The following is a 10133-nucleotide window of genomic DNA, read 5'->3' as shown; positions in this document are numbered from 1 at the left end:
TTTTTTTTTGCAGTGCCAGGGATTGAACTCAGGACCTTAGGTTTGTGAGGCAAGCCCAGTGCCACTGAGCTAAATCCCAACCCTCGATTCTATTTTTAAAGTACTGGACATGGTGAGCTCTATGGACATATGTGTTAAATAGATAAAACTGAGGTGTGCATTGTGACCATATTCTTTTGCTAGAGCTGCTGTAACAAAGTGCTGTAGACTGGGTTTATTGTTGCCTGGTTCTGCAGTCTGGGCTGGAGACCAAGGAGCGGGCTGGACTTGGTCTCGCAGGCCTCTCTCCTTGGCTTACAAATGTTGCCTTCTCTCTTCATGCTTACATGTCCTTTGAATGCATCTGGGTCCAAATCTTCTTACCATAAGGACACCAGAAATATTGGATCAGGAGTTTCCCTAAGACCTCATTTTAATTTAACAGCCCTCGTAAAGACTCTGACTCTAAATATGGTCACATTCTGAAGTGCTGGGGCTTTGGACTTTGACCTGGATGCTATTTTTGACCATCAGGGATACTCAATTCAGCCTGTACCAACAGTATGGCTGGGGGGTGGATTGTTTTGTCTTTTGAGATGTAGTCCAGGCTGGCCTTGAACTCAACTCAGACTAGACTCGCAGTGATCTTCCTGCCTCAGCCTCACCAGTGTTGGAATTATAGTTTTGCATCACCATGTCCATCTCCATACCAACAATGCTGACAGGAGCCCTTCTAGCTCCGGAGGAACTGCCATGGGGCTGAAGGAGCCATGAGCCACCGTAGCTACCCAGCCACAGGCCAGGGAGCTCTCTGGTCTTATTTATCTCCCCCAAACCCTGTTGCATTCACCTGTCAAATTCATTTCAAACTGTGCTCACCACATCTCCCGAAGATCTCATAAACCCATTTTTAAAAATTGTGGCAAAATATGCACGGCATAAGATTTACCATTTTAACAATTTTTAAGTGTGCAGTTCAACAGCAGCGAGCACATTCACATCACTGTACGATTATCACCACCATCCATCTCTTGAAGTCTTTCGCTGTCCTGGGCTCAGACCCTTCTTGTCAATCACAAGCCTTAAAAAGGAATTCAATTCTTAACATCTACCCCGTGGGTGAGCACAGATGGCACTGACCAGTCACAAAAGGACGAGTGAATGCACTTAGCTGAGGTTTCTACACTCACCAAATTCCCAGCCTGCGGGGGCCACGGAACAGGAGAAATGGGGAGTTAGCATTGGATGGGGCCAGCGTTTCGGTTTTGTAAGATGAGAGGAATTTTGGAGTTGGCGACAAAGCAGTACAGATAGATTTAACACTACTAGAAATGGTTACGAGAATACATTTTGTTTATTATTTATTTGTTTGTTTATTTATTTTTTGTACCGGAGATCGAACTTGGGACCTTGGGTTTGTGAGGCTGGCGGCGGAACCACTGAGCCAAATCCCTGGCCCAAGAGAATACATTTATGCCGTCTGTTTTGATACAGTTAAGTAAATAAAAACACAAGAGGAATCGGGGACAAGAGACAAACACAAAATGATGAAAGACGGGAGTGTGCCGATGCCAGAGGTGCAGGAGGGAGGAGAGAGAGAGAGAGAGAGGGAGGGAGGGAGAGAGGAAGAGAGCACGTTTTCTCGGCCTGCCCACCACTGCACCTCCACATGCTGACTCCCTCTGATCCAGGGCTCGCTCGCTCACCTTTCTAACCCTCTGCTCATCACAGTCACTCTGCCGTTCACACCGGAAGTCTGCCCTGCTGCCCACCCACCACACACAGAGCAGTAGACCAAAACCTTCCTCCCCAGGGCCTACCTGTCACCAGATTCAAAGCCCCGTCATCCTTTCTACTCTCTAGGCGGCCAAGGACCAGAACAGAACAAAAATGGGAAGCTGAAGTTTCCTTCAGGAGCCCGCTTGCCCTCGACTAGCTGCCTGGCACTGAGGCACCCACCGTGCTCAGCCTCGAGAGTCTCGGTCTGCTGAGTCAGTGCCCGCCCTTTGCAAGAAGTCGCCTGCTCCACCCTCTCCTTCTTTTCATCTCTGTGTCCCTCTACCCCTCCCTTGTGTCGCTGTCAAGCCTACACATTATTCGAATTTGGCTTTAGGGAACTACGGTGCTAAAAACAGAATCGGACAGCAGAAATTCTAGGCAGTATGCGAAGACGCAGTCAGAGGAGGCGGCACCACTAACGGTCACTCTGCTAATGAGGAGAATCCAGGGCCGGAGCAGACCTGTGGGAAAGCCACCGCAGGGGCAGGGCCACAGGGCGGCCTGGAGGTGCAGTCCACAGCAGACATCTAACTGTGCCTCTTCTCCCTCCTTTCCCGCTCCCCAGGCCTGGTGGGTACAGCTGACCCAGCCTCCTAACCAGTCCACTTCAGAACTCCCAGGACAGCAGCCCTGTCTGTGACAGTGTCACCTTAGAGGAGACAGCACTCAAAATGTCTCGGTGCTTGGCCCTGTGGTCAGAGTTCGAATGACAAAGTCCCTACTTTTGAGTGGTTTGCTATCTCCCTTTAATGACTCTTCTGGCTCAAAATTGTCTCTGCAGGTGGCTGACTCTGAAAAATTCTCTTTGGGAGATTTCGAAAGAACGAGTTGAAACACATTTCTTAAATTTCTGGTGAGTAAAGTTACAGCCTCCTCCTCATGGGAAGTTTTGTCAAATCCGTGGCTTTTGTAGCAGATGAAGCGCTTATCTGACCTTTGTCTGCTAGAGTTTCTTGTGTGTTGGGTCTGGGGTCCGATCCAGGTGGTGGAGCGCTTGCTTAGTATGCATGAGGCCTCGGTTCCATCCCAGGCACTGTGCGCACGCGCACACACACACACTCACACACACACACATACACACACACACACACACACACACACACGCACACCCCTTCTGCATCTCATTGGAGGAGCTATAGTGAGAAGGTCAGGAATCGCTCAGAAGATTGCAGGAAAATCCAGAGTTGGAGAAATGTGGAATCATTCACTCTTATTTTAGTACATGTACTGCCGGAGCGAGCGCTTAGCTCTTATTTTAAAGGCTGACTTGGCCAACATGACTAATAGAAAGTAGATTTATAGAGGCGAACACTCGAAAATAAACCCTCCCCTGTAAAGAAAGCATTTCAGTGAATGGCACCTACATCCTTTTAAATGAACCAAGTTCAAGCGTGGGGGTCAGTTCCCTGCCAGCACCGCCAACACGGGCAGCTCCTGAGCTCCCCATTGTTCTCCACAAGACACCTGAACGTCCCGGAGTGTGGTCTTCCCTCTGATGAATGCACTTTCTGTTCCCAGGAGACATCAGATCATATTCATATGCTAATTGTTTTTAATTGCACTTGGCCTGAGGGATCTCTCCACCCTCATCTTTCCACTCCTTGCTCCTCCTTGAAGTGCGGCGCCAAGCCCAGGGAGAACCTTCCCTGCAGCGCACTCCCCACAATGTTTGCTGTGCCAGTGCTGTATTGCAAGAGAAAGTTCAACACGCGAATTTGTTTCCTCAGGAAGAACAATATAGTCAAACCGGCTCTTTCCCGCAGACTATAATCAGGCAAGAGGAAAAGAAAAAAAAAAATGGAAAGCCCAATAACCAATGGAGCTACGTGGTCACACCGTAGTGGCGATAGATCACTAGACTCTCTTAAAAGGGCAAATCCAACTTTGTAATAAAGAGGGTTGAATTAAACTCTTGGGAAATCCAGTAACGTTTTCAGTATGCTGCTTTTGCTCTATGCCGTGTCATTTTATTTCTGTCCTTTGCTTATCGTTTGGAGCGGTGACTCATTCGCTATTGGGCAGCCACCTTCGGCCACTCAACTTTCATTTTAGGCCGAAGACGCACTCCTCTTTTTAAAAAATACCATGGAATTCCTTTTCTAGTGAGTATGTTACAGCAAACTCCAGACATGGTAAACCAAGTCCGTTTTTATTTATAAACAAGTTATCGCCTTTCATCTCCAGCATTTTTAGTTTCCCCAAGGGCTAAAATCTTAGCCTTATTTTCACTATTTCTTCATCCACTTGAATTTCAATATTTTTTTGAATGGATTAAGTAAAGCCTGACTATTGGGAACCAAGAAAGAAAGATGTCTCCCCTAGGATTTCCCTAAACTTAATTAACTAACCCTTTGGCTGAAGATTGACCCTAGAGAGATTTAATTAATTTTCTCCTGCCAAAACCAATGTTTTAATTTTGGTCTGAAAGAAAAGTAAAACAGAAAAATGAAGAGTTTTCTGCAAAGATTTTTAAATGTCAGGCTCTCAAATGTCTTCGCTTGCCCTGTATTTTATAACTGTGGTCATCATCACATTGGAAAGTACTTATTAAGCCAATAAGCCTTAACGGTGCTGGGCTAGGCAATGTGTAAAGAGAACTGCTCTGAGGCAATCCCCACTTTGAAGGGGGTAAGGAAGCTGAGGCTAAGGCTCGGCATGAAGAATGTCAGTTAGTGAGAAACTGTGAAGATGAAAAACCATGCGGTGGGCTGGCATATGGCTTAGAGAAAAGAAAAATATGGGGTTTCGTGTCTGGTTTTGAATTAAATTCATTAAGAAGCAAAAGAATCCTATAACTCTGAAAGTAGAAGAGACCCCAAGGATCAATCAGACCAACTCTTATTTTACAGCTCAAGAAAGTGTTACCAGAGGAGCCCAAAGTTACAGAAGATGAAAGACACACTCGGAATTATAAACCGAGTTTCCAAAATCTAAATGGAATGCTCCTGCCATCACACTAACCTGTCGCTTCCTAAAATGCATCCGTGAGCTGTATACACACACGCTCTCATACTTTTTAAGGTTAGCGATCACAAGAGTCGTTTACAAGGAAAAGATAAAAATGAGAGGCAAGAGAAAGGCATATCTGAAGGAAAGTCAAGTCTAAGAGGCCAGGGACAGCGCAGGAAGAGCTGCCTTGGCGACAAAAGTCCCTCCTCCAGTGGGACCACAGCTGTGCTGACCACAGGCCTGATCTGCCTGTCAGGGCGTGGGTCTGGGGTGGGTGACTTATAAAACCTCCAGGTGGAGCTGAATTCCCCGAGATACCCTTTCCTGTTCATTCTGGTTGCAGTGCCACCCTGGGGGGCACCAAGCATCTGTTAGTTCCGGAAAGAGAATCCCATGGGGTCACAGAAGAGTGTGTCCGATTCCCACAGGGTCACGCGGGAAAACACAGTTAGTAGTCATGTGCCAAGAAGAAGTCTCTCTTTCCCTGAAGACCTCAGCAACTCAGAAAATCAGGAAGTATTTTTGTTCGTTTCAGTCTCAGTTACTTCTTGATCCGACAGGATGGTTTGGGTTTGGTCTTGATTTACTGATGTGCTAGAAATGAGAGCCAGATTTTTTGTTTGTATGTCAACATTTAGAATAATAATGTTAAGAACTATTGGAAAGGGGAGTCCTTCTCTTTCTTTCAATTTATCTTCTTTCCTCCCTTCCTCCCTTCTTTCTTCCCTTTTCTCTCCCTTCCCCTCCTTCCTTCCTTCTTTCTTCTTTCACTCATTTGGTTAAATTCTGTCCTCTCTCCTAAGTTCCAAATTTGGTATAAGGGGAGCTCAGGTCTCTTCTGAGGAGTCCATGTTTGTGGTGGATACTCCTGGTTTTGGATATTCACTCTTGCATTGTCCCTAGATTTTTTTTTTTTTTTTTTTTTGTACCAGGGATCAAACTCAGGACCTTGCACTTGTGAGGCAGGTGGCAGCACCACTGAGCTAAATCCCAGGCCCCTTCCCCAGATTTTTTTAAATGACCGCTAGATCAAACTGGTTGGCTGCTTTCTACTGTAATTTTTAAAATGCGCCACTACATGTCTAACAGAGACATACCTGACCACTAAAATAGAGCTGACACATTCCTGGTCTCATTTGGAAACCCCAACGTACAAATAATTTTTTATTTTCTTGATGTGTTAAACTGAACTTTCAAATGTGTGTATGGGATGAGGAAAAGGAAGAGTCCAGTCATGGCTCAAATCAGCAAAAGCCTAGCTAGCTTCAGATAGATTTATTCATTTTAGTTTTTATTAGTATATGTTTGCAATGCGTAATCAACATACTCATGCTGGGGTGTTAGGACAAAGCCATACACTTGCACAACCCAGAAACAGGTACACAGAGCATCCAGCCAGATGGCCCCCAGTGTTCAGACACAGCCTGCAAAGTCCCGTGAAGTATCTGTGTGCTTTGGGTTATACATTCGGTTGTTTTGTCTACACTGCTCTGAATATCTATGGAGAGGTTTGGAAACATTCAGATGATGGACTTAAACGTTTCTGTTTTGATGGGATAGTTGGCATTATCACCAAGCATTTCCAGCCAATAAATCAACATCACCAGCCTTCAAGAAGGCACGTGCTTTACTTCGTTTCAAATGGACACAAGAGAGTAAAAATCCCCCCAGCTTTATGGAATGCTGCGTTTTGACCTTCTGTTTGCAAGAATTATAGCTTGAAATGCCATAAACTAAAAAAGCAATGAAAGTGCCCCTAAGTTTTTAGGACATTTTTACTCCTCATCTGTCTGTTTTCTTTTTTAGCGTTGTATTTTGATGCTTGCCTTATTGAAACTGTGAAGAAATAGAAATCTGAATACTTAGTCCTTATTTGTACTTGCAAAACTAGATTAAGAAATCACTGGTATTCTTTTGTTTTGTTTTGTTTTGGCCAAAGAAAATTCAGTGTTTTCTGCTTAGCCTTGAAATTTTCACCAGCCAGAGGGAGAGAGTATGTGCCGTCCAGAGGCCTCTCCTTGGCGTCCACAAGTCCCCATGGAAACCTCCACGTGAAGCCCACCTGAAAGGTACAAATTCCTCTGTGCCCGCACAGGAGCAGTGGTCCTGCAGGTGAAATTAATTCTCCAGCTGTGCTGCATTTTGAGGTTGGTCAGTCCGTTTGTTAACATCAAACGAACACCTTTCTATGTTTTCTCCCTTACATTTTGTCCTGAATCCAAGGCCATAGTTAACAACTTTCTTTTTTTACGAGAACACCTTTCTTGTGCTGTCCCATTTTAGTTTGGAGCAACCTCCCCACACCACCATGGTCGTAGCGAGATTCTTCAGCATGAGCATATTGCAAGGCCTGTCATGAACATAGATGACTTCTGATTTAGCCAAATTCCAGATCCTCCCTTTTCCTCTTCCTCTCAAAACCCAAACACAGACATATACATAGGCACATACAGTTTTTAAAATCCAACATAATGTGTAGTCTTGTGTGGTGCTGCTGTAACAGAATACCTGAGGCTGGTTGTATAGAGATTTATTTCTTACAGTTCTGGAGCCTGGGAAGGGAGGACAGGTCAGAAGGACAGAGAAAATGCCAGACAGAGAAAGCCAAACTGCTTTCCCACCAAGCCCACCTTCGTGATAATTAACCCATTCCCATGACAGTAGCATTAATCTATTCATGAGACAGAGCCTTGGTGACCTAAGCACTGGGGATTAAATTTCCAACACGGGAGCTGTGCAGGTCACATGCAAGCGTAACACCCAGTACATAAGAAACTAAGTTTTATCCTGAATGATCACACTTTCTAAATGGCAGTCTCTGCTTTACCTATATCACTGCAGCACATTGAACGTTGCTGGGTTTGCCCCCAGGTCTTTGCCATAGGTCTTGGTGTAAACACGTGAATAGAAAAAGAAAATTTCTTCTTTCCTTAGTACTTGCTCTCCATATTTCAAGTTTCATGTACTCATCTTGTCAGCAGTGTTTTGCTCAGATAATGCTTGGCTCCAAATGGTCTAATTGTCTAAAATGTGGCTCTACTGGTCAAGCTGAAAGTACAAGTTACAGATATAAACTTCCCTTAAAAGTTACATAAGCAAACACATGATTTGTCATTATTGTATTTGAGAAGCTGATGCGATGCATTTTTTGGTCTTACTGACTTGCAAAGGTACTTTCAGGATCCTGATAAAATCCCAGAAACGCTGGACAATGGTACAACTCAGGACTTGTTAACTAAAGCAACTGAAATTTGCTTTGTTGGACAAAGCTTTATTTTTGAGTGACAAAAAGTAGAGAGGCACTAACTGACCGACGACCGACCAACCTGTTCATGTAGAGAGGTAAGGTAAGCCCAGAGGGTTGGCAGCTCTAGGGAGAAACAACAGACTGGGCCGGCATTGCTAGCCCCAAGAAAAGCCCACGGCTATTGTAAATTGCAAAAACAGTGTAGGGTTTCACTCCAAAAGTGACTCCTTCCACATGGCAGGCTAGAGCTGGAGAAGAAACCCAGTGCAGCACCCGCCATCTTTGAGATGGTATAATCAGGAGCCATTTTGGGAAGGGGCAAAATTGTTTAAGAGTGAGGTACAGAACAACTACTGAACAACTCCACTTCAGGGCTTTCAGGGCTTCCAGGCCTACCCTGCCACAGTGACTGGCAGCCACAAGACACAAGCATGGAGAGGGTGTGGGCTATACACAGACCCCCTGAGAAATTTAATCTTAGATTAGGCAGGACGTGGGGGCCCACTCTCTGTGGTAAGAAGCCGCGCCTGAAGAGTAGCCTGCAGAGGTGGCTGGGCCTGAGAGTCCTGGCATTAGGTCCAGTGGTCTACTTGAACCCCCTCCCTGCTGCCTACATACAACACACAGATCAGTGATGTGACTTCCTTCTTCATCCATGGACATGATCAAGGACACACTTTGGCTTGGGGGGTTGCCACAGCCTGAGGTGTATAAGCGGAGGGCCCTCAAGAGCAGGAAGAGGACCTCACAAAACCACAGGCCATAAAGCCAGGCGGAGAAAACTGACTTGCTGGATCCCGAGACTGAAGATTCTAGAAAGAAACCACTCATTCAAAATACAGAGGGATTTTTTGGACTAATTTTTTCCTTTGTTGGGTTTTAGGGGTTTAGGTTTATTTTTTCCTTTTCCTTTTTCTTTATATTGCTTTCTGTTTTTTCTTTTGTCTTCTTTTTCTTGTTTGTTTTTCTCTGTTACTTTTATGTAATTCTATTAATTTCCTTTTACTCCTTAATAGGATCCTTTATTTCACTTTTCTCTCCTCCTTCTTGTCTTCCATTGCTTAATTTTTCAAATTTTACTTTTTCCATTCTCTTGTTCCCCACCCTCTCTGTCTTTACTAGTATACCATTAAGCTTTATTAAGCTTTAGATAGTTTATGCTATTACTGTTTAATTCTTTTCTATTGTTAGTAGAGGTACAGTTGTTAGATTTAGTAGATATTTACTATATGTCAATAATTGGTTTGTCTTAGTGCTTATACTATAATTATCAATCTCTTTTCTATGATTAAAGGCAGTACATAGTTGGTATCTGGTTTGTCATTGATGGCATTGTTGTTGATGATTTTGTTGCTGTTGCCAAGATGGCATACTTGTTATTATGAATTGATTTTCACTATATGCCAATATCTGAATTGCCTTTATGTCATTAATAATACTGAGGCCCATTCCTAGCGAACTGGATGCTGGGCCAATTATCCTGCAGCCCCTACCTCCTAAATTAATGGAGATGGATGGATCTTGGGACAGTGGCAAAAGCCTTACTGAAAAACTGACACAAACTGAAATGGTCTCCATACTAACAGCAAAGTCTTTCCTGTAAAGTTTAGCACAAAGCAGAATAAAAAACGGAGCAAAACAAAACAAGCAAAATGAGAGACGTCAAAGGCCTCCAAAGACGAGCCATAGGGCATTGAGGGGGAGGAAATCAAAAGCCACATGGCTGAATTACTCCAAATGATAAAAGGAGATTAATAAAACAGATTAACAAGGTTCTCAGTGAGCTGGAAGGAGATACAACTAAACAATAAGGACTTAATAAACAAAGCGAATTTATGGAAGACACTGATAAAAACCTCGTATCTCAGTAGCATCAAAGCGTGGCAGCAGATACAGGGCTAAGACGTAGCTCGCTGGCAACTACCACCACCAAAAGTAAAGGAAATATAAAATAAGTATGTTGCTACTAATCATAATGCGCAGAATTTTGGAGTGTTATGTATTTATTTAGAGACGAAATCTTGTGAATTGCCTAGGCTGGCCTAAATCTCACAGTCCTCATGCTTCCGCCTCCAAAATAGCTGGGATTACAGATGTGTATCACCTTGCCTGGCACTGTTTATCTTTTTCCAAACAAGCAGAAAAATAACCTGTGTCTGTGCTGCCCTTTTATTACTGT

Source organism: Fukomys damarensis, unplaced genomic scaffold, assembly GCF_012274545.1.
Source record: "Fukomys damarensis isolate Sample0158 unplaced genomic scaffold, DMR_v1.0_HiC HiC_scaffold_37, whole genome shotgun sequence".
In the NCBI taxonomy this organism is placed as follows: Eukaryota; Metazoa; Chordata; class Mammalia; order Rodentia; family Bathyergidae; genus Fukomys; species Fukomys damarensis.
Note: the sequence above shows the minus strand (reverse complement) of the source record.